The 5,848-nt window shown below is 47.2% G+C and overlaps 1 long non-coding RNA gene across 1 annotated transcript; it reads left to right on the top strand.

Annotated features, from left to right (window-relative positions):
• The first annotated feature begins 4,086 nt into the window (after positions 1 to 4,086).
• Positions 4,087 to 5,564, top strand: LOC135373018 (uncharacterized). The gene is made up of 3 exons (XR_010416225.1): positions 4,087 to 4,728; positions 4,836 to 4,955; positions 5,282 to 5,564. It is a non-coding gene; the product is annotated as an uncharacterized LOC135373018 (long non-coding RNA).
• The last annotated feature ends 284 nt before the right edge of the window (positions 5,565 to 5,848 follow it).

Genomic DNA, 5,848 nt, shown 5'->3' with positions numbered 1-5,848 from the left:
AACCTTTGGATCTCTCGGTTGCAGTCAGTCTATGCACGGCAGTATATAGCTGATGATGATGATGATGATGATGATTGGAGTTTAATGGCGCATTGACAACAAAGATCATAATGCGCCACAAACTGAGGTATGATTGAGACAGTGGTGATGTTATGGTTATTTAAGAGTAAACATGATGACTAATAAAAGATGAGCGTATACGTGTAAAACATTACTCTGCGACTACAAAAGGCTAATAACGCCAACGTCTCTCAGGAAATCAAAGACGCTTGTAAAAGGGACGAGAGCTTCCTCACTAAGCAATAGGGCTGGGTGAAGATGTAAGAAGTATTTATAAAATTCCTTGAAGTGATGTTTGCGATGGATTTCATGATGTGTGCATGTGATGAGTATGTGTACAACAGACAGGAGCTGACCACAGTGCGCACACTGAGGTGGCTCCTCTCCCCGAAATAAGAAACCGTGTGTAAGGTACGTATGGCCTATACGTAACCTTGCCCGTACAGTGCACAACAGGCGGTTTTCCAGCCGGTCTCCTGTATCCTGAATGTGAGGTTTAATTAAGTGGAGCTTGTTATTTGTTTGTGTGTTCCAAAAGGCTTGCCATATTCTGTGCAGTGATTTCTTGAGTGCCGATCTCATGTCTTGCACGGACATCTCAAAAGGTGTGATGCCATTTGGGAGAGCAGCTGCAGCTGCTTTATCTGCTAACTCATTGCCTTTGATGCCTACGTGGCTGGGCACCCAGCACAAGATAAGGGAGTACCCCTTTGTCCTTACCAAACTGGCTAAAGATCTTGCTCGCTGCACAAGAAAGTTCTTTGTTGAGTGCTGACTACAAATTGCGTTAATGGAACTCAAGTAGTCTGTATATATAACAGAGGACTTTATGGAATCTTGAAGGATGTAGTTGAGAGCCAAGATAATGGCGTAAACCTCGGCAGTAAAAATTGATGCAAATGTTTTTATACGATGAGACCTTGTGTGCGCGCCACAAATCATGGCACAAGTCACTCCTGCACTAGACTTGGACCCATCTGTGTAAATCTCAGTATGGGTATCAAAGCTGTCTTTCAAGTGTGCAAACTCTTGTTGAAGTACTGATGAGGCACTGTCTTGTTTCTTGTATTTTGACAAAGAGGTGTCAGACCTTGGAGGTGGTTCCCAGGGTGGGAGCTTTCTGCTACACTCTACAACTTGTAGGTCACAGGACGTGAAACCGTGGCAATCAAACTCCGATGCAATTCGCAAGAAGAATGGAGGGACCACAGAGGGCTTGTTAATAAACAGCTGTTTAAAGCGTGTGTGCTTGACGCAAGTCGAGGCTGGATTTTGGGGTTGACTATGTATTCTAAGTGCGTACGACGTACCGAGGTAAGAACGCCGTCTTTTCAAGGAGCATTCCTTTGATTCAACGTATAGACTCTGTACTGGAGACGTTCGGAAGGCGCCAAGCACGAGCCTGAGCCCCTGGTGATGGACAGGGTCCAGGGCTTTCAACACCGACTCGCGAGCAGAGCCGTAGACAAAGAACCCATAATCAAGTTTCGAGCGAATACATGCGTATACACTTTGTGCAGTGTCTCCTGGTCTGCACCCCAAGATCTGTGAGAAATTATTTTTAGAATGTTTAATGATTTGACACACTTTATCTTTAGGTTTTGGACATGAGCCTTGAAGGTCAGCTTCGAGTCGAAAGTGATGCCAAGAAATTTGGCTTCTGGTTGAACAAGGATATCTCGTCGGTTAAGCTGCAGTGTAGGTGGTGAAAAGAGTCCTCTAATCCTAGAGAAATGGACACACACAGTTTTCTCAGCTGAAAATTTAAATCCATTTGATGAAGACCACTTGGCCATATTTTTGATGGCTACCTGCATCTGTCGTTCGCATATTGACAGGTTCGCGGAGCAACAAGATATTTGAATGTCATCCACGTACAAGGAGAAAGATATGGAGCGTGGGATGACATTGGTCACAGAGTTGATTTTCACAATAAATAAGACAACACTGAGAACGGATCCCTGCGGGACACCATTCTCTTGTACGAAGGGGCGGGATAGAGTGGTTCCCAATCGCACTCTAAAGGATCTGTGCTGGAGGAAGTTTGAAATGCATCTAAGGAGTCTGCCCTCCACGCCAAAGGAGTAAAGATCCTGCAGAATACCGTGTCGCCACGCAGTGTCATACGCTTTCTCTAAATCAAAGAAAACGGATAGGCAATGTTGTCTTCTGACGAAGGCTTCACGGATTGTGGTTTCTAGCCGAACAAGGTGATCCATAGTGGAGCACCCCGTTCGAAAACCACATTGAAATTCAGAAAGGCAATTATTTTCTTCCAAATGATGAACCAGCCGGTTATTGACCATTCGCTCAAATGTCTTCCCAATACAACTCGTAAGGGCAATAGGTCTGTAACTGGCTGGGTTCGATGCTTCCTTTCTTGGCTTGAGAAGGGGAATGACAGTCGCAGTCTTCCATAATAATGGTAATGTTCCCTCTGCCCAAACGCGGTTAAAGAAAAGGAGCAACAATTTTTTTGAGTCATCGGACAAGTGGCACAGCATAGAGTAGGTTACTCTGTCTGGGCCCGGGGCAGTGGCTTTAGCAGCGAATAGGGATCGCTGAAGCTCCACCATCGTGAACCGCTGATTGTACACGTACTCATCACCACCACTCATTGGAATTTTTCGTTTCTCAGTGTTTCTTTTTACTCTAAGAAATTCGGGACTGTAATGGGATGAATCAGAGATGCGTTCAAAATGTTGTCCGAGCGCATCCGCCTGTTCTTGTAGGCTTCCGCACACCTGCCCGTTGACTTCTAAAAGAGGGATTGTATAACTGCGGTGTTCTCCTCTGATTTTGCGAAGTCTGTCCCACACTACTTTGGAGGGGGTACTGTGAGATAGAGAAGACACGAAGTTGTGCCAAGATGACCGCTTTGCTTGTTTCCGCGTCCATCTGGCCTTGGCTCTCGCCTTTTTAAACAAAAGAAGATTTTGTGATGTGGGGTACCTCCGAAATGTACCCCACGCACGATTTTGAAGTTTACGAGTTTCCTTGCACTCGCTGTTCCACCATGGCTTCGGTCGTTTCGGTAGACGACCGGAAGTCTGGGGAATGGATTGTGTTGCTGCATCGAGGATGACGTTGGTAATTACATTGTTGGCCTCTTCAATGGTCATCCTCTCCACAGGGATTAACGACAGGTCACATTTTTTTAGAGAAAGCATTCCAGTCAGCATGTTGGAGCTTCCATCTAGGGCGGCATGCTGTCAGACTATTGACTGCACACATATACTTCAGGACCACTGGAAAGTGATCACTCCCAAGTGGGTTTTCTTCCACACTCCATTCTATATTTTGATATAGAGATGGACTGCAAAGCGATAAATCTAAGACCGAAAAAGACTGACTTGAACAGTGGACGTACGTAGGTGCTCCTGTATTTAAAAGACAGATGGAGGTTGATAACAAGACCCTTTCCAACATTTTCCCTCTGCCGTCGGTTCTTGCACTGCCCCAAAGCGGATTGTGGGCGTTAAAGTCGCCTAAGAGTATAAATGGAGTTGGAAGTTGGCTGATTAAGTGTTCTATATCCCTCTGTGCAAAACTTCCTGATGGTGGCAAATAGACCGAGCAGATAGTGACAATTCTGTCCAGACACATCTGCACGGCTACGGCTTCCAAGCCTGTAACTAAGTGGACTTCTTTGGACGGAACAGTTCCTCGTGTGACGACAGCCACGCCACCAGATGCGCGAGTGGCGTCTGTTCGATCTCTTCGAAATACATTGTGTCTACGAATTGGATTTGGTGTGTGTGTGTTTAAGTATGTTTCTTGGAGGCAGAAACATGCTACATTGTACTTGTCGAAGAGATCGTTAATGTCGTCTAAGTTAGAAAGTAAACCACGGCAGTTCCACTGGAGGAAGTGGTTCATAACGGTCACACTAAAAAGGAGGAAAAGAAAGCGCAGCACTTGGTGACAACGACTAGAAAGGACTTGTACCATTTAGGGGGGTTGGACCCTTCGCGGGGGTTGTTTCTGTTGCTCATTCCCTTTGAAACCCGTTCCTCGTCCTTTTTCTCGTTTTTCCTTCCGTTGTGAAGGAATGCTGGGGAGGCTCGACGATGACTTCTGCGACATGCAGTCATCATCATCGACCTCCATACTTTGGGTGCCTCTTTGGGAAGGGGTTTTTACGACCCCGTCCCAAACTGATTGTGTGCCATCGACCTTAGAGGAGGCCATGGCTGTTTCTTTGTGGCCAGTTGAACGGCTGGCCTCCGTAACTGCAGGAGTCACCTGAGTGTCTCCAGCCTCCTGTTGGGGAGTGTAGGGTGGGAACTCAGAGACCTGCGAGCAGGTTTGAGTTTCCACAGATTTCCTTGGTGGTGCCACTCCCCTGCGCACCACTTCGGAGAAAGATCCTTTCATTTGAAATTCGTATTGTGTCTTTGCAGCTCTGTAAGGAATGTTTTGTACGGTTTTGATCTTTATGATTTCTTTTTCTTCTTTCCAACGTGGACACGATCGAGAGTACACCGGGTGGTTGCCCTGGCAGTTGGCACAACGGTACTCATTGCTGCAAGTCTCTGGCGAATGGTCTTTGCCAGAGCACTTTGGGCAGGTGGAGTGTCCGCGGCAGACAAGCGAACTGTGCCCAAAATGCTGGCACTTGAAACAACGTCTTGGGTTTGGAATGTATGGTCTGACATTGCAACTGAGGTAACCAGCCTTTATATTAGAAGGTAACGCATGTAGTTGAAAAGAAAGAATAATGTGCTTGGTTGGGATTTCCTTACCATCCCTCCTCATAATGATCCGTTTTGCAGAGACCACGCCCTGCTCACTCAGTCCATCTTCAATCTCAGATTCTGTGCATTCGATGAGTTCATCTTCTGATATTACACCTTTGGTTATGTTCAGTGTGCGGTGTACGTTAACATTTACAGGTATGTTCCCGATGTTTGACAGTGTGTGTAGTGCCGTGCTTTGATGTTTTTTCTGTACTTCGACCTGGATATCCCCTGCATTCAGTTTTCTTGCGTTGTAAGATTTACCGATTACTTTTTCGAGTTCCTTCGCCACAACAAAAGGAGAAATTTTAGCAAGTGGCTTTCCCTCTTCCTTAGACTGAATTATTAGGAACTTCGGAAACCAAGGGTCTGGAGACAGATCAAGCAGATCCGGTTCAGGTCTCTCGGTGCGGCTCCGTTTTAGGCGCCGATCAGTTTTTTTAGAGTGGTGGTTATCCATGTAAGAAGATATTATTGTTCAGTGCAGCAGGCGTGTCGCCCACCATGGAGCCCAACTTGGGGAACGTGCCCCGCACGCTAACACCTACCTCTGCACTATACCCTAGTGCAGCTTCTGGAGAGTGAAAAGACTGCCCAAGGTTGACCCTTGCCGCCAAAGAAGGTGAAGGGAGGAAAAGGAAGACAGTGAAGGAGTGGAGAAAGAAAAAGTAATGAAAAGGGAGATGGCGACTAGCTGAATAATCCTGGCCGGGCCTTCCAGGACTACCCGACTATGGGAAGCAGGGGCCAAAGCGGTGTGTTGCTTTCCCGGAGGGGCCCCGAAGGGTCCAAAACAACCTCCGGGTCCACTCAACCGCCAGGATCCCCCTTTCCCCAGACACGGGAAAGCCACGCACAGCTATACGTGGGGGTCTCCCTCCTGTGGCGACCCAACCGTGAATGCAGGAGGGGGCTACTGCGGCTGCTGCCGGGCGATGGGGGCGCCAATTTCCCGACGCCGGGGGCAGTATATAGCGGTGAGTCGTTACGCGGAAACATAAACCTTTGAATCTCTGGGTCGCAGTCAGTCTATGCACGGCAGTATATAA

This window comes from Ornithodoros turicata, unplaced genomic scaffold (genome assembly GCF_037126465.1).
Source record: "Ornithodoros turicata isolate Travis unplaced genomic scaffold, ASM3712646v1 Chromosome176, whole genome shotgun sequence".
NCBI lineage: Eukaryota > Metazoa > Arthropoda > Arachnida > Ixodida > Argasidae > Ornithodoros > Ornithodoros turicata.
The sequence above is the reverse complement of the archived record's forward strand: the minus strand, read 5'-3'. Positions and strand labels throughout refer to the sequence as shown.